Source organism: Pleurodeles waltl, chromosome 4_2 (assembly GCF_031143425.1).
Source record: "Pleurodeles waltl isolate 20211129_DDA chromosome 4_2, aPleWal1.hap1.20221129, whole genome shotgun sequence".
In the NCBI taxonomy this organism is placed as follows: domain Eukaryota; kingdom Metazoa; phylum Chordata; class Amphibia; order Caudata; family Salamandridae; genus Pleurodeles; species Pleurodeles waltl.
In genome coordinates this window covers 238,549,795-238,574,863 of record NC_090443.1, presented here as the reverse complement: position 1 = coordinate 238,574,863, position 25,069 = coordinate 238,549,795, and positions in this window count along the sequence as shown.

The following is a 25,069-nucleotide window of genomic DNA, read 5'->3' as shown; positions in this document are numbered from 1 at the left end:
AAGCAAAACAACGTTAACGCAGCGGAAATGACTGTGGGTCGATTTACGACACCTCATACCGGATATGCGCCGTTTTTTGACGCAATAGCAACAACATTCCCCACAAACACAGCCATTTCTGCAGAGGAGAGGCAAAATGGATCCCAGATGCCTGTAAAGACCCCAGGAAGATGACAACAGACCAGGAACCAGCCAGGATGACCCACACAAGAACCGGGACAGTTTGAAGAAGAAAAGAAAGTGTTGCTTCAGTGCAGAGGAACAGGAAATTCTGGTGAAAGAGGTGACGGAACACCAGCACCAACTGTTTGTCACCTCAAAGTTGCCAATCAGTAGGAGAGAGGCAATATGGCAAAAAATTGTTGACAAGATTAACAGTGTGGCAGAAGTACGCAGAACAGTCATCGAGTGCAAGAAACGCTGCCATGACTGCAAGTGCAGGACCAAGGAAAAGATGGCCAGCAACAGGAAGGCAGCACTGCAGACTGAAGGTGGGATTCCAGCACACTAGGAGGCCCTGGACCACATGTAGGAGATGGTCGCAGCCGTCATCCCTGAGGAGATCTTCACAGGGATTCAAGGACAGGACAGTACAGACTACCAGGAGACAACACACATGCAGGGTAAGTCGCATGGGGAATTAAAATGCTCTAATGTCAACTACAACCAGGGGGGGATACCGACAAAAAAATGCATGGAAGTCATGATATACATGGAGTGGCATGGGTAAAGGGGTATGGCTTGGGGGCATAGCCTGTACAGAGAGAAGCTGGGGCACACCATGACACAACATCAACAACAGTTCCATGGGGGTATGCTGCCATGCCAAAGATGGAGCAAAGGTAAAGCCACACCAGGAAGGAAGGGCACAGCATCAAACTGACATCCCGTCACACGTCAGCCACTATTCCCCCTACATTAACTAGGGCCCAATTAACAACCTCTAGCCATACCGACAACTGGAATGTAACAGTGACAACAGTTGCCACTACTGCCTCCGTTGTGTGTGCTGGTCAAGTAGCCAATGGCAGTAACGTCTCCATGGATCATACACACCTAAATTAGTGGGTTGAGGATGACAACTTTAACAATCCCCTGAAACAAGACAAATGTTCCAGTCCTGTCAATTGTGAATGCCCATAGTTCCTGCAAACATCAGCCAATGTCATCAACAGTAGAAGCTACACAGCACTAAGGTCACACCTATGCTGCATATGCCAGGGTCCATCATGTGCCTGGGTCACAATGCAACATCCCAAATGTCATACTGCTCAGGCAACAGCATTGGAGGGGAGGACACATGTAACTGGTCACTGAAATACACCTGCACAGTCAGAGGAGGAAATAGGACACTGCTACGACTATCAGGGCAATCCAATCTCCACACATTCCCCAACAACAGCTGTACACATTACCAATGCTAACATCCATATGGTGCCATAACAATGCAATGCATAGGATACGCTACATTTCAACTACATATAAGTGGATGTGAAAGATCAGAGACTGGGGCAGGTCCAGATTGTTAAGTGTGCTGTTAGTGCCATCAGAGCACCCACAGCCAGTGAAAGGTCTCACCATGAGAATGGACGTAGACGGAGGGTTGAGTAGGACAAGAAGGTGGCAAATCACTATTTGGCCTAAACCAACACCTAGAGGAGATGACGCTGACAAGTCTAATAACTTACCACAATACATGTGACATGCAGGTGGGGCATAGGCCTGGGAGAATGCCCATCGGAAAGACGAGCAATGAACAGGAAACAAGATCACAATGTGAAATCATCACAAGGCAGGCATGTCACATAACCAATGTCACAACACAGATACACTAATTGTACCCTCTTTCATTGCAGAGGACGATGGATCTCCTGTGGATATGCCTGTCCAGGACTACCCTGATGACATGGATGACGAGCTGACAAACATCAGCCACCAGCCCCTCCAAGATGTCCTTGGAACCTTCCAGACCCCACCTTCTGTCACATGGAGGAGCCAAGAACAAGCAGCCATCACAGAGGACCCACCCACAACCCCAATTGTAAGACCTGCCAGCTCCAATACAGCTGAGGACTCAGATGACACAGGCACCAGCTTTGAGAGAACTGTAGTCGGAGTACAGCAGGAGCTGGCCTAAGAGGTGCGAGTGGGGATGCAAACTATGGCAGCCAGCCTAGAGGGGGTGCGTTTGTGCATGATGTCAACTGAAGAACAGGCAGCAGCTATGCAAGGGCGAACAACTATCTTGCAGGAAGTAGAAAAAAGGCTGAAGGAAATCAGCACAGCTGTAATACAGTTGAACCAACACCTACAACAGCAAACCTGTCCAGGAGTGCACAAATGCAGCATTGAACCCCTCAGGGCCGACCTGGCTGCCCACCATCGTGATGTGGCTGCTATTCTCAAGAACTAGCAGATCCTCCTTGCAGTAGTACTGCCCTTAAGACCTTCAAGGTAGCAGAAACCGGGATGTCTGACTCCACGTTTTCAAACACTGAGGTGTGTGTTGCCCCTTCACAACCACCACCACCAAGGACAGAGGAGGCAACACACACATCAGAAGAAGAAGACATGGAACAGATCACCTTCACACGTAAAAGTACCCGGAAGCACTAGTCCCTGCCACATGGCCACCTATTACCAAGGTCCAGCGCTTTGTAACATGCCAGTCTTGCAACAACTGTACTCAATGACTGTTCTGCAAACCACTGTATATCTTGTCAGCCTGCCCAGTGCTTGTCTCTCACTTACTCATTGGCAAATCCTGTCCCTCTGCACTGTCTGACACATCACCCCAGCATGTCAAATGCATTTTCCTTTAGCACTTGTGTAGGATCACAATGGAAGATGTCACTATAATGGACTCACAATCATGGACAATGTACATATAGCACTACAGCACTTTTCAATAAATCACACTTCCAGAACCACTTTGTCTCTGTGTAATGTGACACATCAAGCGTGCAGTAGATCACTGAAAATGGCTTCCTGCCAAATTACATAGCTTGTCAATACAACTGTCCTGAAATAATGTAGTCTGCTAACTATGCACAGTGGCCTGGATTGCACCAAACTCTGCCCTTCCTGAGGGTAATATCTGATGAAAAGAGAAACCATACACCATAATGCTGTGTTGGACAGAATAATGCTTCCTCAAGGGATATCTAAGCCAATTAAATAGTGGCAGCAAAATGTTGCCACCATGCAATACTAACACATATAACATTTCCCACAAATCTAAGCAAACAGTCAACAAACTGCATGAATGAAGGTGTCTGAGTGTACATCCAAATAGGTAATCATGCTGAGCAGTGTCACAAATGATCTATGTGAGTCATGAACACGATACTACAAGAGTTCTTACTACCACACAGCTAATAAGGGTTTCCTTGAAAATCACACTGCAGTCAGACATAACACAGTGTCCCCAATACCAAATCTGGAAGCAAAGTATGTGACATTGAAAACATACTTATTGAAAAAAACACGTTGGGATCCATAGTAACTGTGATTGGGGGTTGCAATGAATGGGTAAATCTTTGCAAGGTAGCTCTGAGGTAGCTGCCAATGTTACAGCTCAGTTGGGATTTATTTGTAGCGTAGAACACAAATGTAATACTACAGAATCCATGTACACTTATGCCAAGGCCCTGATCTACAAGCATTTCACACATACTGTAAAGGGTTCACTACATATTTATTAAACGGTAATAACAGAAGAGTAAGCTAAACTTACTTATCAAATATAACAAAACGTTCTAAACATCAACCCCCAGCCCCCCCAGCCCCTCCTTATGAGACACATGGAGGACAAAAGATACTAACCTAAACACATACTATCCTATACTAAACATATATATATATATATATATATATATATATATATATATTTTTTTTTTTTTATTTTTTTTTTTTATTTATTTTATATTTTTTTTCTGTTTTTTAATTATTTTTTTCAAAACACACAAGAACCCCAACATAGCCAAAGACACACTCAAAAAGAAACATTTGAAATAATCAGGACCCCCCACCCACTAACACTAACTAAACTAACAGCCTATACTAACCTAACACCAAGCCCCCTAAACCCACAAAGTATAAGAATAAGGAAAGAGGAGGGAGGGGATGGAATCATGTCCATCAAAAATGTCTAGAGGTTGGCCCTCCGGAGGGTCCGCTTGATGGACCGCACCCACCGGTTGATATGGCGAACATCCTGGCGCAGGCGACTCATTTTTCTGAGGACACTGTCCATTTTGCGCTGCATGTCTACAAAAGCAGCAGGGTCAATTGTTGCAGCTGGGGTGGTCTGTGTGCCAGCTGAGGAAGTGTGGGGCTGTGTATGGTCAATGCCTGTGGGCTGCCCTGAAGGTGGTCCAATGCTAGGGCCTGGAGCACTTCTTGATGTTGTTGCCACAACGGTCACAGCTGTTGGTGGTGCCACCTGGGTGGTAGTGGTGGTGGTGCTGGTGGTGGCTGTGGTGGGCAAAGAAGGGCCACCCTGTGGGAATGCCCTCCAGGCTCCGGAGGCCCGTTCGTTCCTGTATCTGTGGCCCAGCCTTCTGTACCCCGACTCTACCCGCAGTATATGCTGGTACCACATTGCCCGCCTCTGGAATTCACGCACCTGGATGGGTGTCATATTAGCAGCTGTGAAGAGAAATTACAAAAATAACATTAGGAACTGCATTGTGTGAAATGGCACAAGAAGTAAATCATACAATACATCTACTGTACTTGTAACAGCTCATATCATCATACAGATCATTGAATGTCCCTGAGGAAGTACATGGCAGGCCAGCCTACAAAGGTCGTATCACACATAGCACATCCAAACCCTACAAGATGGGTATCAACTGGCATGTTTTGACATCAGAGTTCTGCCATTTGTTAGCTAACAATCATGCAGCACATCCTCCGCCAATGCCAGGGCTACAAATGTCAGTGTACGGGATGGAAATCTAGGGCCACATTATCTGCAAGTTGTAAATGGACTTGCTAGTATAGTACTCATGTGCTAAACCTGAGTGTGTATACTAGGTTCAGACCAAAGATTCACTGATTTACATATCTGTGTAACAAGCTTATATCATCAGTCCTAGGTACACTATTCACAAACCCATGCCTGTGTTTGAGGGTGGGGGGGTGGAGAAACAACTAACAATTTCCAACAACATGGACACCCAGGAAGCTTATGAAAGCTGGACATGTGTTTGGCTCAACACACACACCACAAGTAAGGTGTATCTACAAATAGGAGAAAGCAAACCCTTGACCAATCCAAGCGCCACACATGTCTGGCAATGCAGACCTTTGTCCACATCATATACTTCCAGTAAGCCATGACTTACAACTAACACAGAGATGCAAGAACACCCCTGGCCACGATTTGCATGCACACCTAGGCCATTGCACTCAAGTGCCACATACTTGTAGCACTACATGTGGAGCTACATGCTGCTAGGAAGTTCAACCAACAGTTTAATCGGTACATTAGTGAATAGGGAAGCAGAAGTCTGTGGGTAAGCATTTTGCAGCCCCATTCTGGAAGAATGTGGCTCTAAGAGGCTGACTAAATCACAGATTAGGTCCAGTGCAACTGTTGCTGATACAAGTGTTATCCACATGACTCATCTTCATTCACATTGTGGTGCCTACAGGACTGACCAAGAATCCCTAAATAAGACAATAGGATAAGCATTGGCCAACTCTAAAATGGTGAGAAAATGAAATCCCGCTCATGGAACAAGACAAATGATGGGCCAGCGCATCACAACTTGCTATTTGTTCAACACACAGGAATCCATCACACATCACCAGCAAACACAACACATAACAGACATTTCAACACTTACTGGGGTTGTCGGGGTCCTCTAATGAAGCCGCCTCGCCCGCAATGTAGGGTGCGGGTCCACCTGTAAGGCATGGAATGGAGAAATGTGCTCAAATTCTGTGCACTGACCAACAATTCCAAAGACAAATACTATGTGTAAGATTACATAAGTAAGTAAATCCACTCAGACATGAGGATACTGCATTCAATATAGCACGGCTAACCTTTACATATCATGGGTCTCCAGTGAAATTTACACACATATCTGCACATATGCAGTGGCCCTAACTATCATGTGGTGGCAAATATGCTCCTTCATTAGTGAGGAGACATAATAATGGAGTGTATTCGTCTCATCATGTGTATCCAAGAGAGACATCCAAAGCCAGTTTCCTTGAGGAGTGCATTACCATTCAACCAGCCATTGTGGCCATGACTAATGTATGACACATAGATACAATGTACAGAGGGGCAGGGACATTTGTAAGCCCTCATGTTGTTACAGTTTCTTCATTTGATGTGGCCCAGCTATGATGAGTTGCACCAACCATAGAGATATGACCCCATGTGCATACCTTTGGCCTGCCATCCCTAAACGAAAGGTGGAACAACAAACACCAAATACCAGTGTAAGATGTTAGCTGAGGGCCCCTTGCACTTTTTCCCTATGTCTCCAAATCCAGATCTGACATGTATCCAAAATGATGAAGGACCACAATAATCCCTAACATTTATAGAACTTCCATGATCACTTTCCTTACACACTCACCAGACAGACATGAGACATATGTCTGGGCCACATTGCTATCATCAATTGACGTGAAGCCTGCACTCATTTTCAGCATCATGTAGTGTTTCGAAAGTCAGTCTAGCTGTTGCGTCAACAAAGGTCGGTAATGTTTTGGAAAATCCATAACTCACTGGCAAATGTGACCTAAATATACATAATTGGCTCCTGATTTGTGTTGCTGTCTGACACAAAGGCGGCACCAACTTACATTAAGCAAAAGTATTCAGTAAGTTTGCAGAGCACTTGCTTCCTGACAGCTAGCAATTGTGGTCCTTAACATAGTCCATCAATGACCCTGTATGTTTCCAAAGCATTCCACACACTCAACAACATAGCCGGAAGATATTGTACAAATCATCTGATGTCACTACAGAGCATTTAATCGTGCACATTTACATGATTTGTACTCACCGACAGGGCCACCAATCACAATTCCCAGGTGGTCCAGCAGATCTTGCTCCCTGGAGATGAGGTCAGCCCAGCAGTGCTTCAGCTGGTGGTCATTCCTCTGGCTCCGATATACACTTTGCAAGTGATGCAGAACCTTTACCCACCGGATTCTCCGTGCCTCGGTGTGATACCCCTGTATCACCCACCCACCTGCCTCAATCATAAGGGGGAGGAAATGGCACACCAGCCATATGAACCCCCCCAAGCTCCTTCTCACCCATCTTGCCAAGACGTGGCCTACCCAACGTCTTAGCACAGAAAAAGGGGAATAGGGGATACAGAAGAACAAAGGAGAATAGGGGGAAAGTAGAATAAGAAAAACATAAACTAAACAACTAAAAGAGCCCAACTATCCCCAAACTATCACTACCCACAACAGACTCCCAAAAACAACAAAGACAATACAATACTGGACAATAGTACACAATAAACACTCAGACAGGATACAACAACAATATTTAATTCACAAACTAACAAGTAATGGACCACACAGGAGACAAAAGCACAATTTGACTAGACAAAACTCAGAACACAGCCACACAGTCTAGAAGAATCACAGACTGTAAAGTGAAAGTGAAAGTACACCCACTGTACATAATCGGTAAACAGGATATCCTATTACATCACTTCTTGCATAAAATGGCCACCGTTTTTATCGTTATGCATCAAAAATTTTGACGCATACAATATGTGCCTCATTTTTTTCCACACACAGGAGTAAAAACGAGCCCGCATCCATATATTTGGAAATAGGCTAACACTTAACCAATTTTCTGAGATACAGTGTGGAATAGTCAATGGTGTTATCAGGGCATTATGCGTCATGTTTTTGACGCGTATGCTTCACAGTTTCAGGGCATTAACTGAGTTTGGGTCATTTTGCCATTTTAATGTTATGTTACATTAGTGACACAACTGTGATAGGCTGTTTGCACCCACTTTGGTCTTGATGGTGTATGGGCACATACGAGACATCATACTGCTGCGGACCATGATCCAGTACTTCCTTAACAGGATTTTCACTCTTGGCTAATGCACTAGATGGCCATATGTGTGGCCAACATATATGTATTGCACAAATTGGGTATGTTTGGCGTCAGGAGAGGATAGCAAGGTGACACACAAAAGTACAATACCTCAATGCCTATGGCTCAATGTGTGTGCATTGGCTACTAACGTAGTTGTTGACCCAGTGTGTGTGCATCACAAGATGCATTATTGAAAATATACTTGTATAAATGTGAAGTCAATGTGTCCAAACATTAGATGCAAGTCAGTGTGGAAATGAGAGAGGACATGTGTTAGTCATACATGTAGCAACATCTGTTGTGTGCACTTCCCAGATTTTGGGTAACAAAGACACCACAAATTACAAAGCATGCACCGGATAGAGGGCAGACACTTGTTCATGTCAATGGTCCAAAAGTTGCCCATCCCATGTCCTGGAAATTTGGAAAATGCTTCCTAGGCACTTGTTGGCGAACCAACCGTGAGTCAGGCACATGTACAGACTTAGTGGATACCATGTTATTGCACAGACAGCAAAGGTGACCCACAACTGTAATATCACGCCACAGTTGTGGTCATATGACTGAGCCACAACTCTCCAGTGGCAGTGGTGGACCAGCAGACGAGGCAGCACGTGGCCACATTCCAGTGATCAATTGCACAGAGGTGTCTGGTTCATGTGTGTTGTCCAATTTTGATCCTGGATATTTTTATGGGTCTATGTTGTCACAGTTACGTCCAGGTCTCATCATGAGTTAGTGGCAGCTATTCCTGTATCTACTGAGTATCCTTCTGAGATCAATGAAAGTAAAGTCGATGAGGACATGAGAATCTATATGGGGATGGTCCCACCATGTCACTGCAGACATGTTATGAGACTGTCAACAGGGCAACCTTGGTGTGCTGAGTGAGATCATATCTCAGGAGTCATGTTCCTGCAGGTGTCATTACAACATTTGTACACAGGTTGGCCTGTAAAGTTCCCACTGCATCTGGGAATATCATAGCCTCTGTGTAGATTAATCTTGCAGCTGTTCAGCACGCACAGGCCATCAATATGTTGTGAGCAATCTGATTAATGTGCGAACTGTCAGGGTCCTAACATGTGTGGACTTTTCATGCACATTATCAGAGATAGCTGTTTCTGCTGGAGGCACCATACCTACTCCCTGCATACGGCCCTGTACACTGTCACACTTTGTCATTCATGCATACATGAGACCCAGACAAGGGATAGGCCATGATTTTGGTATTCCAAGACAATTTTACAAATATGGTAAATTAAAAAGCAAATTATGCTATACAATGTATTTGGGTATGCATTGAGGAAGCACCTGACAAAATACCCCCTGAGGAATGTGAGGTTTGGTAAAGCAAGTGTGGTACATATGTAGCCACAAGCAACCTTTAGGGTAACGCACATTCAGGTGCCAGTCAGGCTGACAGGATGCAGGGTCAATCAGGATCCAGCAATTTCACAAGATACATACTCAGTGGTCTGACTTACACTGGTTGGAGGAAGTGCAAGACAGTTGACATGGGAAACTGTGTTTGTCCTGTGTTTTGGAAGGTGACACATAAACCCAAGGGCTGTGTTACACGACTTAATTACTAGCAATGCATAACAGTGTATTTGACAAAATGGCAACTTCTATGCTGTTCCAAGCATCTGCAGGGGCAGTGCATGTTCAAATGGGTGGTCTGCATGGAGGTGATCACAGGTGTGTGCTGCATCAGTTTATCGCAAGTCCTGTAGGTGAGATTCCAGTTCAAATGTCCAACCGTACCTTTCACACGGGAAGCAATCTGCAGGTGATAACAGGGCTTAGAAACTACAAGCCAGTGTATTAATTGACATGACGTCCATGCAGTCAGATGTACTATGACAATGGCATACCATAGGAAAGGGTGTAGCACACTGGATTACTATTGGTAGTCTGTGTGTGTGTAGAGGAGGGAATATCGGGGTACACATATTACCATTCCAGGAACCTCTTCAGACAGGTGGGTTGAGACCCGGAACATGAGTGTGTCAGGAGTTAGGAAATGGGCTGACATGTACATGGAATGTCATGTGCGCAATGCTTGTCATAGGTGTGGCACTTGTGCTGTCTATGTTCTGCTTCTATGGAACTCTAGTCACAGATAGTCCTTGCAAAGATAGGTGCTGTACGACTTACTGCTGTCAAGGGTCTGGTCATACATTCCTGTTACCAATGCAATAGCACATCCACTGCCTCATGTATAAGGCATTTTTTCCCTTATAGACTGATGGTGTCTTAGTTTTGTGCCATATGCTGCGATGAACCATGTTGCCAACATGTATGTGTGAAATAGGTGTGGTCCTCTGCTATTGCCCTTCAAAGGTGAAATGTACAGGATATATGTCATTTACAGTGTGTGTGCATGTGACTGTTGTATAATACGCAACACAATTGCTTTGGAAATTTCTGTGTCCTGATCGCTATATCAGCAATGCTCCATGAGGCTACACTGTTATTCTGATAGTTGGAGATAAAGGTGAGCTAAAATGATTACCCAGACCATGATATGGTGATTATTATCAGTGTTTATTTACATTTGTTAATAGAGTGGTGATGGTGAGTTGTTTTAAAAGAAATTGTTCACAATATGTTGGCGCCTACGCAATCCAGCAGCTGTGTTTTGTTGTTTCCTCTCACGTTGCAGGCCAGCATCCTCCTCTTCCTCCTCTTCAGGCATTTGTGGCTCTGGTCCTCTGGTTCTGATTCGTATGCAGATGTTGTGCAGGATGGCACATGTTAAAATGATCTTACAGACCATTTCTGGTGAATATAGGAGGCTGCCACCAGTGATGTCAAGGCACCTGAATTTCGACTTGAGGATGCCGAAGGTCCTCTACACTATGGTGCATGTCCTCCTATGTGCCTCATTGTAGGCACGCTCTGCTGCGGTGCTTGGGTTGCCAAATGGTGTCATAATCCATGGCTGGATCTCATACGCCTGATCAGCTGAAAAAGAAAATGATTGGGATCATGTTGATGTAGTTTGCCCCATTAAGATCACCTTGCATGGCAGTAGTTGTCTTGTGTTGTCTGTGACTCTTTTGTGTTATTGTGTTGCTTCCTAGGCTTGTAGGATGTACCATCTGCATTGGGTTGTTTCCTTGGCTGAACGAGTGTTTGCCTGCTGACCGGTTGTCAGCAGTATGTTTGGGTATTTGCAGTACAGTGTACACTCCCTAGCATTGTGACTTGTGATACAGGTGTCCCTGTGTCTTGCCTGGGGGTGAGATGATAGTTCCATACACAGATTCAAATTGACAGTGGTGGTAACACGTTAGCATCTATGTACCCTGGACATTCCATACCTTTAGACATATGCAAATGGATTAATTTAAACATCAGTGAGACGCTTACATTTTGCAAGGTGGCAATTAGCCAAACCTCTCTATACATTGTGATCAATGACATCTTAACATTTGACTGTACACTAATTTCAGATGTGTGACAGGTTCACTGCAGACCTATCAAACATGGCTAGCGATGTCACTACCTCAGTGTGTTCCTGTCCACATGTTTCTGTTGTGGTGTATGTGTTGTGTGTCCTAGAGGGTTGCTGTGCAGTGTGTATATCAGTATTTCTTTGTACTTACCTACAAGTAGTCCAGTGCCATATCGTCCATCCTGGAAGTGTTGATTGATGGTACAGTGACGGAAGATGAAGAGCCATGAACACTCCCAGGATACTTTGCCACGATGTTGGTGAACAATCCTTGGTGATCCACAATGGCCTGCACATTGATGGAGTGTGTGTCCTTCCTGTGCGGTACAGGTGTTCAGTTGCAGCAGGTGGCACAAGGCGTACATGTGTGCAGTTGATGGCACCAAGGATGTGTGGGAATCCATTAATGAGGTAAAACTCCTGTTTTGTCTCCCGCTGCTTCTGCAGTGTGTTTGGGAAGCAGATGTGGCGGGCGTGAGTCCAATTATGGCATCCAGTACTTTTGGCAAGAAGGCGGAGAATGATGGCTGTGATATTCCTGCAACCAGAGCGCCAGTGCTTTGAAAGGAGCCACTTGCAAACATGTGAAGTACAGCTAGCAGCTTGGTTTCTGTTGGGATGGTGCGTGGTGTCAGCAAGGTGGTGCCAACTGTGGCTCTATGTTGCGCAGCAGCTGCTGAATGGCCTGCCAGTTCAACCTGTACCTCTGGATGATGTCATGTTCCCTGAGGCCATGAAGGGTTGTCCTGGTGCGGAATATCCTCTCCTGCCTTCTGCGCTGCCTTTGGGCTCCCGGCTGATGTTGTGGTAGCTGCTGTTGTTGCTGGGTTCTGTGTCAGCGTGCACGCTGGATGAGAAGCACCTCCATGTCTCCCTTTTGCTGCTTTGCTGTTGCTTCTGTGTGTTCTGATTAAATACAGGTGGGTTTGCCCCATTTTAACACCTGCCCTGACCCAGGCGTCATTTTCCGACCCCGCCTCCCAGCCGTGTGGGATTTTTGCCCGGAAGCATAAAAACGACGCAAGGCCATTTAAGTAATTTTTTGGACGGGAACGCCTACCTTGCATATGATTAACGCAAGTCGGTTTCCCGCATCCAGAAAATGACGCACACAGTGGGATTTTGTCGTCCGCAGGCTCGGGCGTCAAAGTTTAAATTTGGGGCAGGTTTTGCGCCCAATGTGCGTAAAAATTTTTGACTCACATTCGGCGCAGACAGAGTATAAATATGCCCCTGAGCTTGCACTGAAGAAAATAATGAAGGCTGTTGAAACCCAGCAAACAATTTTTCACTTTATCTTCTTTACTTTTAAGTCTGTATTAATTTAAGGTCCAAAAAAGATCGCGCACAGCAACCACTAATTGTTCTGTACAGTATAAGCAGCCACAACGTTTAAATAGGCATCCAAAATTATATTCCACTTAAAAATAGGGTGCTGTACCTTTTTATTCTATAAGAAGGCAATGTTGGACTAAAATCTGGTGTAACTGCTTCAGCTTCTTCTTGAAAACAGCAGAAAACAAAAGTAGGTAACCAATCAGGAGCCTTGGTTGACGTTACCAAATATCAGCCGTACGTCCTGAATGCCGAGAAAAACGGGTCAGGTGCAGCGGTCTAAACACTTGTTGCCAAAATCCTTGTAGTAAATGCGACTACAAGTGAAGGAAACCGTAAGTTCATTAATATAATTATAGACCGCTTCGATGTCTCAGCTACTGCCTTCCAACCGTCCTCTCCACTCGTAATGTCTCGAGCACGCTATAGAATGTGAAACACGAGTCCAGAGGACGCAGCTTAATACCACAGACATGCTTCCTGCTTTGCAGCTAAAATCGATGCTCCACCTGCATCGCGGCTGGGAGATGAACGCATCACTGCTGGAGAAATGACGCAACATCCGCTTACAGTTGCTGATAATGATGCAGACCCACACAGCGGGGTTTTCCAACACTGTGCAACAGGATTTCACACGCAACGTCTCTTGGCGTCAAAGTCATTGTGAGCCTGCGCGGATCCGAGGTGCCCTGTCTGGAAATCAACGCATGGCTCACTTGGGAGGGAGAAAAACAACACATTGCGTACCTGACTAGAGAAGAAATGATGCACGGCCTCACTTGCAAGTAAGGAATCAACGCTTCACTGACGTTTCGGACGCACGCTCACCTGTGTGGCTTTATTTTGATGCAAACCAGGTACTTTATGTAAAATCCACGTTTCCATTGTTTTCTATGAAGTAAGACTCTTTTTACTTTTAAAATTCATATCTTGACTTGTCTATGTAGGATTTTTGTAATTTTGGTCTTGTTTGATTTAGATATACATTACCTATTTTTCTAAACCTGTGTGGTGTCCATTTTTGTAGTGTTTTCATTATATTACTGTGTGTGTTGGTGAAAATACTTTACACATTGCTTCTGAGTTAAGCTTTTCTGCTCGTGCCAAGCTACCAATGGTGGTGAGCGTGGGTTACCCAGGTGTGTTTCTCCTTTGCCCTGACTAGAGTGAGGGTCCGTGCTTCGACGGGGGGCAACCTGAGTGCCAACCAAAGACCCCATTTTTAACACTACCTTTCTGCAACATTTGGTGCAATTCCGTTCAGCCGTTCGGACTGTAGTCATGTTCAAAGCTCTTGCAGGAATTAACATGGAAAATGCACATTTTCAGATGCCCCCCCACACTTTTTTATGGTTTCTGCTTGATGGATCACCCCAAAACTTCCCATGCACAACAAGAATCATCAGCACACTTGTTGGACCTGGCCCTTTTTGCAGGGTTATCCCCAAACTTTTTGCTCCTTCCTTCTATTTTTTTCTGATCTGTTTTTTTTGGCTTTTGAACTCTGAGCACTTTACCACTGCTAACCAGTGCTAAAGTGCATATGCTCTCTGTGTACATTGTACTATTGATTGGTTTATCCATGATTGGCATATTTGATTTACTGGTAAGTCCCTAGTAAAGTGCACTAGAGGTGCCCAGGGCCAGTAAATCAAATGCTACTAGTGAGCCTGCAGCACTGGTTGTGCCTCCACCCACATAAGTAGCCCTTAACCATGTCTCAGGTCTGCCACTGCAGTGTCTGTGTGTGTAGTTTTAAACTGTAAATTCGACTTAGCAAGTGTCCCCACTTGCCAGGCCTAACCCTTCCCTTTTGCCACACATAAGACACGCCTAAGGTAGGCCCTAGGAAGCTCCATGGGCAGGGTGCAGTGTATGGTTAAAGTAGGACATATACTAATGTATTTTATATGTCCTGACAGTGAAATACTGCCAAATTTGTTTTTCACTGTTGGAAGGCCTATCTCTCTCATAGATTAACCTTGGGGCTACCTTTAAACATGATTAACGCGTAGATTCCCTTTGGGAGCAGATAGACATGTGGCGTTTGGGACCTAGGAACTCTCAATTTAATGATACATCTTTTAGTAAAGTTGGTTTTGGGATTGTGTGTTTCAAAATGCCACTTTTCGAAAGTGGCCATTTTCTTGTTTGATCCATTTTTGTGACTCTGCCTGTTTGTGGATTACCTGTCAGGGTTAGTTTGACAGTTGGGCTGTTTGCACCTCTCTCCAGACAGTGACACAAAGGGGGCTGGGGTGTAGCCTTCATATTCTGATGAGCCATCTGTGCTAGGCAGAAGGGGAGGAGTGGTCACTCGCCCCAGAAAGGGCTGTGTCTGCCCTCACACAATGCAGTCTCCAACCCCTTGGTGTGTGTCTGAGGTCTTGCCTGGGCAAGGCAGGATTTCACAAACAAGTAAGACTTTCCTTTGTAGTAAGCCTACTTCACAGGCCAAAATGGGTATAAGAAGAGGACCCAAAACCGCAGACTTTAGACACTTCTTGGGGTAGACACTCTACCTCACAGACACTTCCTGGAGATAAACTTGAACCAGAACCTGTATCCTGCTAAGAAGAACTGCCTGGCTGCCCAAAGGACTCACTGGGACTGCTTTTCTGAGAAGGACTGCTGCCTTGCTGTTGCCCTGCTGCCTTGCTGCTCTCTGGCTGTACTGAGAATTGCTCTCCATGGGCTTGGATATAGCTTGCCTCCTGTTTCCTGAAGTCTCAGGACCAAAAAGTCTTCACTCCTGCAACTGGACTCCTTGTGTGGCGAAAATTCGATGCACAGCCTGCTAAAAATGAAACACAGCCTGCCCGGCGGTGAGAAATTCACTGCACACTGAACCGGAACGACGCAGCCCAACTTAGCAAGGAGAAGATTGACGCAGTGCCTGTGTAGTGGCTGGAACATCGAAGCACGGCCCACCGGATCGATGCACAGCCGACCTGGGACGACGCAGCCCCAACTTCCTGAGAGGAATTGACACAGCGCCTGCCGTGCAGGAGAAATTTCCATGCAACACCCACTGGATCAATGCAGCACTTGTGACTTTGCTCCACAAGCCCAGGATTCCACGCACCATCCCGGGGGTGCCAGAAAACCCCACAACCCGAATAGGAACCAAGTCAGCGCGCCGGAAATCGATGCAAAGGCTTCCTCTGCATGAAAAATAACAATGTAAGTCAGTGGGTTAAAGGGCGAAACAGACGCACACCTCCCCGTTTTCCACACATCACCTCCTCTGCGGTCCCTTGCAGAGATTTTGAACACAAACCAGGTACTTTATGCTTGCAAGAGACCTTTATTGTTTTTAAGAGACATTTATTTGTTTTCTAAGACTTAAGACACTTTGGGGGTCATTCCGGAAACCGCCCAAACACCGCCCCACGGTCAAATGACCGCGGGGAGCATTCTAACTTTCCCTCTGGGCCGGCGGGCGATCTTCAGCAAAGATGAAGCTGGCTCCGAATGGAGCCGGCGGATTTGCTGGGGTGCGACGGGTGCAGTTGCACCCATCGCGATTTTCAGTGTCTGCCAAGCAGACACTGAAAATCTTAATGTGGCCCTGTTAGCAGGCCCCTGCACTGCCCATGCCAATGGCATGGGCAGTGCAGGGGCCCCCAGGGGCCCCACGACACCCGTTCCCGCCAGCTTCTTCCAGCGGTCTAAACCGCCAGGAACAGGCTGGCGGGAAGGGGGTCGGAATCCCAGCCGCCTTGGAGGATTCATTTGGCCAGGGGAAAACCAGCGGGAAACTGCTGGTTTCCCTTTTCTGACCGCGGCTTTACCGCCGCGGTCAGAATTGGCCAGGAAGCACCGCCAGCCTGTTGGCGGTGCTTCCGTGGTTGACCGCCAGGGTCAGAATGACCCCCTTTATATCACTTTTACAGTGATATCTCAACATATAGGGCCTCATTCTAATATCGGCGGAGGGCGGGTGCCGTCCGCCGGTCGGGAACCGCCAAATGGCCGCCCAACGGTCAAAAGACCGCGGATGCTATTCTGGCTTTCCCGCTGGGCCGGCGGGCGACCGCCAAAAGGGCGCCCGCCGGCCCAGCGGGAAAGACCCTGCAACAAGGAAACCGGCTCCGAATGGAGCCGGCGGAGTTGCAGGGGTGCGACGGGTGCAGTGGCACCCGTCGCGATTTTCACTGTCTGCAAAGCAGACAGTGACAATCTTCATGGGGCCCTGTTAGGGGGCCCCTGCACTGCCCATGCCAGTGGCCATGCCAGGGGCCCCACGACACCCGTTCCCGCCATCCTGTTTCTGGCGGTGTAAACCGCCAGAAACAGGCTGGCGGGAAGGGGGTCGGAATCCCCATGGCGGCGCTGCAAGCAGCGCCGCCGTGGAGGATTCCCTGGGCCAGGGGAAAACCGGCGGGAAACCGCCGGATCCCCTTTTCTGACCGCGGCTTTACCGCCGTGGTCAGAATGGCCCTGGAAGCACCGCCAGCCTGTTGGCGGTGCTTCCGTGGTCGTTGACTTCCATAGTTATTGTTTTTTAATCATTTTGACCTGCATCTTATCAGATAAATATTATATACTTTTCTAAACACTGTGTGGTGTATTTTTGTGGTGCTCCATTGTGTTATTGTATGATTTATTGCACAAATACTTTTCACATTGCCTAAGTTAGGCCGGACTGCTCAGTGCCAAGCTACCAGAGCGTGGGCACAGGATAGTTTGGATAGTGTGACTTACCCTGACTAGAGTGAGGGTCCTTGCTTGGATAGGCGGCAACCTGACTGCCAACAAAAGACCCCATTTCTAACAACACTTTTTGGGAAAATTTTGTGAAGAATCAGTGCCAAAGGTATGGGCAAGTTAAAAATGCTTTTTCCATAGAAACATGGTTCTAACCATATCTACCTACTGTTGTAAGGAAGTGAAAAGCATAGCAATCAGATGTGAAGTAGCAAATGCAAAAAGACATTATAAGTAATGATTTGACCCAAACCTCACTGTTACTGCAACTATTGGGATTGATTAAGAGTTTGTAGGAGAAACCTAAAAAGTTGCAGTTCTGAGGGGGAAGTGAGTAATGATGAAGAGCGTTTTGGGGGCCTAATAACTAAATAGCAGCACTGTAGAGCTATGATCAGGGCCACTGGAATTATGTGGCAGGATAGGGTCGAATCATGCAGCATGGTTGCATAAATTATACAGCAAGATAAAACATATTATGCAGCATAATGCTTCACATTTTTTTATAGTAATGCCTCATTATTCCATCATTTGAAAACGTTGTAACACTATCTGGGCATTGATTGCACCTAATTAGGACTATTTTTATACCCAAATACAGCAAAAAGCAACAAGAAGGTAACAAGACCAGCTTTGCAAAGGGCCTTTAACTGCAGGAAAATATGTTCCTGCATTTTTAGTAACTATGGAACTGTTTGAGTCAGAAATATTTGTTTTTTTTAAATCTGTAGATTATGCAGCAAATGATGGGTTATGTGGCAATTGCGCCAAATCTATAACTATGCGAAAATCACTGCAGCTGCACATTTGCCTAATTCCAGTGGCCCTGGCTATTATCAACAAGACCCAGCATTGTGGGGCCAGTGATTAAGGCACATGCCATGTGACTGCAGAGAATAGATTGCATTGGAGTAGAGTGCGTTGGATTGGATTAGGATAGAGTGGAGTGGATTGTAGTGGAGAAGGGTGGATTAAAATTGGGTGAGGTAGACTGGGTTGGGGTAGATTAGATTGATTGGGGTGGGTGGACTGAATTTGAGTGATAGGACTGGGTGCAGTGGATTGGATTGGGGTAGGATGGACTGGATTGGACTGGAATTTGTTTGGAGTGGGGTGAATTTGAGTGGAGTGAGGTGGATTAGATTAGCCTGGAGTGGATTAGATTGGATTGGACTGGAGTGGGGTGGATGAGAATGGTGTGGGGTGGATTGGACTGGAGTGGGATGGGTTGGGTTGGATTGGAGTAGGGTGGGCTGCAGAGATTGGATTGGAGTTGGGTGGACTGAGCTTGGGTTGGTTGGATTGGAATGTGGTAGATTCAGGATGTTCCAAGTAGATTGGATTAGAGTGGATTGAAATGGGGTGGGGTGAAATGGATTGGCATGGGTGGACTGGAGTGGGGTGGATTGCATTGGATTAGGTTGGGTTGGGTGAAGTTGACTGGTGTGGGGTGGACTGGATTGAAGTGGGGTGGGTTAAGTTGATTTTGGCCAGATTGTTTTGGATTGGAATGGGGCAGATTGGTTGTTTTGGGTTGGATTGTTACAGATTGGAGTGGGCTGAGTGGTTTGAACTGGAATGGCCAGATATGGGTGGGGTGGATTGGTTTGGATTGGTCTGGGTGGATTGGAGTGAGTGATGTGGATTGGATTGGGGTGTACTACATGATTATGTGTCAAAGCATATATATGGAAATTACACATAGGAAAGAAACAATGTCCCTTAGAAATATTTAGAACAAGATAATCGTCATCTTTTGAGAAGAGCGCCCACAAGCAAATACAAAAGAAAAATTGAGTGCAAAGTGTGAAAAGAAGATGGCAGCCTGAAGGAAAAGAGTTAACTATAGAAAATAAAACTTCACAATTCTGTTTGCTCAGCTGTCCACGTTTTTGCTAGTCTTATGCCATGTGTTTGCAGGGTATTAGAAGTTAAAAAGAACAAAATAGTACCTCAATCACATCAGGAGCAGCAATGGGCACTGATTAAGTTAATTAAATCAATCAGTGTTTGGTCCTTGCACCACCAACAGGATCGGGAATGGTGATATGCCTAAAGTAACCAGTTAACAGTGCCATGCAAGCCAACAAATGGGAAGCAACAGGTAGGCTATGTGCCCTTTTCTGTTTATGAGAGTGTCTCAGAAGCAAGACACTTGTGCTAGCACATGTTATCCCAGTTTTGACCCTAAAAAGGACTCGTCTCCACAACCCACAAGCGTACTTTTCTTTGAAGTACTACACACTGAACGGGTGGTGGTGGTGCTCCTTCATCATTGTCGGCGATGACCAAGGACATCACGTTGAGGAGGTTGACTGGGTACGGTGTGTCCAGCTGTGGCTGATCAGTCCAGTGCAGGCTTGGGAAGCTCTACCCAACGTCAGGCACAAGTGTCTGCTAGGTTGGTTGGCAAAGAGTTGGCTATGAATTTACTCAGCTCACACTTCTGCGCCTCTGCAGTCCTGCGCCTTTGCTGAAACAGCTTCGCCAGGCGAGGTGATCTTGCACTAGGATTTCCCAGGAGTCTGGGTCAATGCCAAAACTCTTCAGAGAGACTTCAGACACACTGGACAGGTACCAGTTCTGGTGCCAAAAAACACACAAAGAAGTACGGGGTTCACTTATCGCTGGGGAGCTGCTAACAGGAGATGTGCTTTATCCCCCTGCCGCTCTTGGTCCTTACTAGGTGAATAAGAATTAAACCTCCTCATTCAAATGGGGTACATCTCCCGGCCAACTCTGCTGGGAACTACAATTCCCAGCAGCCTCGGAGTAACGCCGGGTCACGTGACCCTCACGCTGACACTGCCCTTCGGGTCTCCGCATCAGTCCGTGGAATCAGCCCAGGTCAGCGGTGGTGAAAGTGCATTTTTCACGCCATCTGCATCTTTCAGGCTATTAAAAGACCACTCCGACCCTGGATCGTTCCTGCAAGCGATCCAGAGAGGGGACAGAGTAGGCACACAGTGAGCGCCCCCTTTGGAGTTGTGAGTCGAATCTCAGCGATCACCATGGCACAGATAAGATCACTCCTGTCTTTACCCTTAAATTGTACTTCCCTGCCTCCTTTTCCCTGATGTAACTACAATATTTGTGCATCCCTTCTGCTTTACCTCCCCATCTGACCACCAACAGGTTGCAATGCTTGCGTCCTCACTCTATATGTAGTTTAGCTCCTGAGGCATAGGTTCTGTGCCTACTGGTATCTACGTGGTCACCGGAAGGCGCAGGTCACAGCCGGGCACTCGCCCGGTTTCTGAGACATCCCTCCCTCTGTATGGACTGCCTTTTAATTCGTTTTTCATTGTATTTAATCCTTATTCTTAGTGTGTGACAATGAGGGGACACTCCCACTCCTGGATACCTGTGGCTAATAGCCTTCAGGGATAGGGTAAGATTTTCTCCCTTCCCTTCAGTTTTAGGTTTGTTTCTTACACGTATACAGTGCATGATCACTTTCTATGTCACGTTTGCGTGTGGTTTGCTGTGCAGTGTTGTGTTTCACAAACAAATCTTTGTTTAACTTGTTTTGTTTTCCTTAGGTCTCCACGAGGTATTTCCTTGCTTAAGCTAGGCCTATTTTCTTTTCTCTCCAACTCTTTGGAGTAGGTTCTCATTTTCTAATTTGAGACTTAGGGATCCAAGGCCCTGACGAATGCCCCGAGACCTTCCTTGGCTCATCACAGAGGGCAGAAACATGCTGGCAACCAACTTTTAGATAGGTGACCCAGTGAGTCCTTGTTCTCATGGAGGTGTCCCATTTTTTGTTTTTTAACCACAACAACAGACACCACTATTAAAGGTGTACTTTCACACAGGTGACTGTTTAGGTGTTTTTAACTATACCCTAGGTTAGCTGGATCCCACATCTTTCCAGATCAGAACAAATGTATGCACTCCATCCTGTTCTTTTAACAGTGAGGTTGAGTCCGCCCAGGTGGCACTGTCCTACCTGGGTGGAGCTAGGTGGTCATATGATGAAGCAAGACACTATATAGTGTGTGAGACCACCTAGTCAGTAAAGGAAACCATCCCCTCCATCGACATCTGACTCTCCACAGCATTTAGCAATTCTTATTCACCTAGTAAGGACCAAGAGCGGCAGGGGGATAAAGCACATCTCCTGTTAGCAGCTCCCCAGCGATAAGTGAACCCCGTACTTCTTTGTGTGTTTTTTTGTTATATATATAGGGAGACTAGTACGGCTGTGTTCCTCTTAGAGTTATTCTTTTTCTTCCTAAACTCTCCACATGTTATTATACCAGTTATGGTGCCCCATAAGGAGGAAAAGCCCTGTGTGCATCCATTTATGTTGAAGTCCATTGTGAGTTCTGAGCATGTAAGGACGAGCAGACCCTGATCCTCTCTTTCAGTGCAAAAAGTATCTTCCTTTTGTTAAAAGTCCCTTATGAAAAAACATGTCAATACTCTTGCTGTGGGGGCCAAATGTTACACTTCATAGAAGCTGGTCTTGAAGTATTTTTGTAAAAGTGTTCACTTAGGATTTCCTCATAGTAAACAAAGCATGCTTCTGGGTTCACTGGCAAGGAGTTATGTGTACCCTCCACAATGAAGCCCAAATTTACTATAACTTAGCCTCTGCGCTCATTACCCAGCTTTGATTGAAATCCTAATGCCATATTAAACCAAGAAAGAACATGGGCAAACTGAATATTGTGTGGTGTCAAATTACACGTTTTTCTTGATGTTCCCTTTCCTGATTGTCTTGCATAGGATCTACTCGGGTGCAGGAGCAGCTCACGGCACGTGGCGGGGGCAGGGTGGTGTGGGGGGGGGAATTAATTTAAAAAAGCCAAAATGTACTGGAATTTCTGCTGCTGCCACCACCACTGTGCCTTTCCTCTTGCCTTTGCCGCAGGGTGCAGGCACAGGCTTCCAGCTTGCCCTGCGGCCAATCTGAACGCTGCTGTCATGCTGCTGCCAGCATGAAAGCAGCGTTCGGATTGGTCGTAGCACCCTGAAAGGGTGCTCCAAGGCAGACTGAGAGCATCTGCCTGCTCTCTCCAAACCAGCAATGCAGTGCCAGGTTGGAGAGATCCTAGTGCGAATGCATGTTTGGCCGGCCCGAGACGGCTCGAAACATACATGCGCACTGAGGGAGAGTGCTGTGCACTCCCCCTCAGTCCTCGTCACAGCCCATGGCCCTGCCCTTTTACGATAAAACAATAAACATAGTTTATTATTATTTCATTATAAAAGTTGGGCAGCTGCTGCTGCTGGCGGGGGTGACGCTCCTCCTCCTAAGTGGAGGAGTCGTGCTTGCTCAGGTGTACCTTGAGTACAAGTTCCACACTATGGGGGTCATTCTGACCTTGGCGGTCCATGACCGCCATGGCGGAGGGCGGCGGAAGCACCGCCAACCTTGGTGAACCATGGGTGAACCAGGATGGCGGGAACGGGTGCCGTGGGGCCCCTGGGGGCCCCTGCACTGCCCATGCCACTGGCATGGGCAGTGCAGGGGCCCCCTAACAGGGCCCCACAAAGATTTTCACTGTCTGCTGGGCAGACAGTGAAAATCGCGACGGGTGCCACTGCACCCGTCGCACCCCTTCAACTCCGCCGGCTCCTTTCCGAGCCGGCTTCATTGTTGAAGGGGCTGTCCCGCTGGCCCGGCCGGCGGTCTTCTGGCGGTCGCCCGCCGGCCCAGCGGGAAAGCCGGAATGGCCGCCGCGGTCTTTTGACCGCGGAGCGGTCTTTCGGCGGGAACCGCTTGGCAGGCGGCGACTGCCGACCGCCGCGGTCAGAATGACCGCCTATATCTTGTTGTCTCTGTATAATATTATTCGTACTGGATCAGTAACTGGCAGAGCTGTCACATCCTTTCAAACTTCCAATATCAATAAAACAATAATGACTTGTTGTAGGCATTGCAAAATCAAAAAATCAAATTTGTCTTCAGATGAGCAATATAAGAAATATGCTTGAATTTTCTTTTCAGATACGTGATAGACTAAATTCAAAAAGTTAACCAGTCTTTGGGCTTGGCATGTACAAGTATACGATATGACCACGAGTTCATTAACAAGCGCCCCTGCACGATCCCATGTACTTCATAAGTATTAACATGTACAATGCGACAATCCTATGTGCTGCACAACTGGTCAGTATTATACATTGTATTGTGAAAAGCAGTCAACACCAATCTTGTTCTTGTTTCAGTAGTTGGTATCTATAATCGAGATGTCTCGCTTATCCATGCCGGGAAGAAGGGGACATAATGACAAGACATTTAGAAGTGGTAGAGGTAAGTATGGAGTGCGGGCAAAAGCTGACTTGTTGGCCATATTCTCAATGAAGGAGAGAGCTAGTATACAGAATGGCATTTCCATAAGAAGTTCATATAGGAATCATAACCAAGATGCGGGCGCTGTGCAACAAATTCTGAATGCAACGAAAAAAGTCCCTTTTGTGCCAAACGACTTATCACCGGAGGGACACTTTTACTGGTCTTCCTATAGCAGATATGAACCACTTTTAGCACCTAGTAAATGGAAAAGACAAGCGACATCTCCAGTAACAAATAGCGCATTATTAAACGAATCAGGCGCTTGTTAAAATATTAGCTCTGAAAAATGGACTTGCGGGTCGCCGTACATCATTTCTTTCAGAAGCCCGACGGCAAATAAATGAGTTGCATGTTACACGCATTTGTTTAGATTTAGTGGCCAGGAGACAAAGAAAAATAACAGTAAGCTTTTAAAGATGAATTCATTAGAAAATTATGGTGTACCAGGAAAGAAAAATGACTAATAAGACAATGATGAATTGTGTCGGGCTGGGAAAAGAAGTCTTTGTGGCCAGTGTGTACAATTACAGAATTTGTGCCAACGACATGCCAGCCTCCATATTAAATAGTGCATGAAATATGGTAGTTAAAGGCACAACCTTAAGGTTTGGTGTTCATTGGATTCAGCAACAATGTCTGGTGCTTGTAGAGGTCAAGTCCATCAACTCCTTGTGAACTTATCTGTTTCAAACTTGCAGTATTTTCGTTCACAAAGAAAACGAAAGACGACTCCTGAATGGTTATGAGGGAATAACCGACTCTCATTACTTCTTCACCATCAGACAGGGAAATCATGTAGTATGATGCACAATAAAAACCCTTTAATATTGTTTTACTGTTGTATGCTCTTTTCTGTCCGCTTCTCAAAAGACAGCCACTCCCGAACCCCAAACGAACGAGGTTAACCGCAGTTCTTCTCTTCCATAAACAGCTGTCTAGGGGAGGAATGGTCATGAGGCATTTTCTCTGGGTCCTAAGGAAGTCAGTAGTTTTTGGGTGGTGCTCCTAGTAGATACTGTAATTTAATTCAGGTGCCCAGGTGTGTAAAGTACCATGTTCCGGCTGGAATTTCCCTTTGTATGATTGATTCTAGCAGGAAAATGATGATGAGAAGTCAGTGTGTATTAAAGTAAGTGGTTCAGGGGCTCGATAT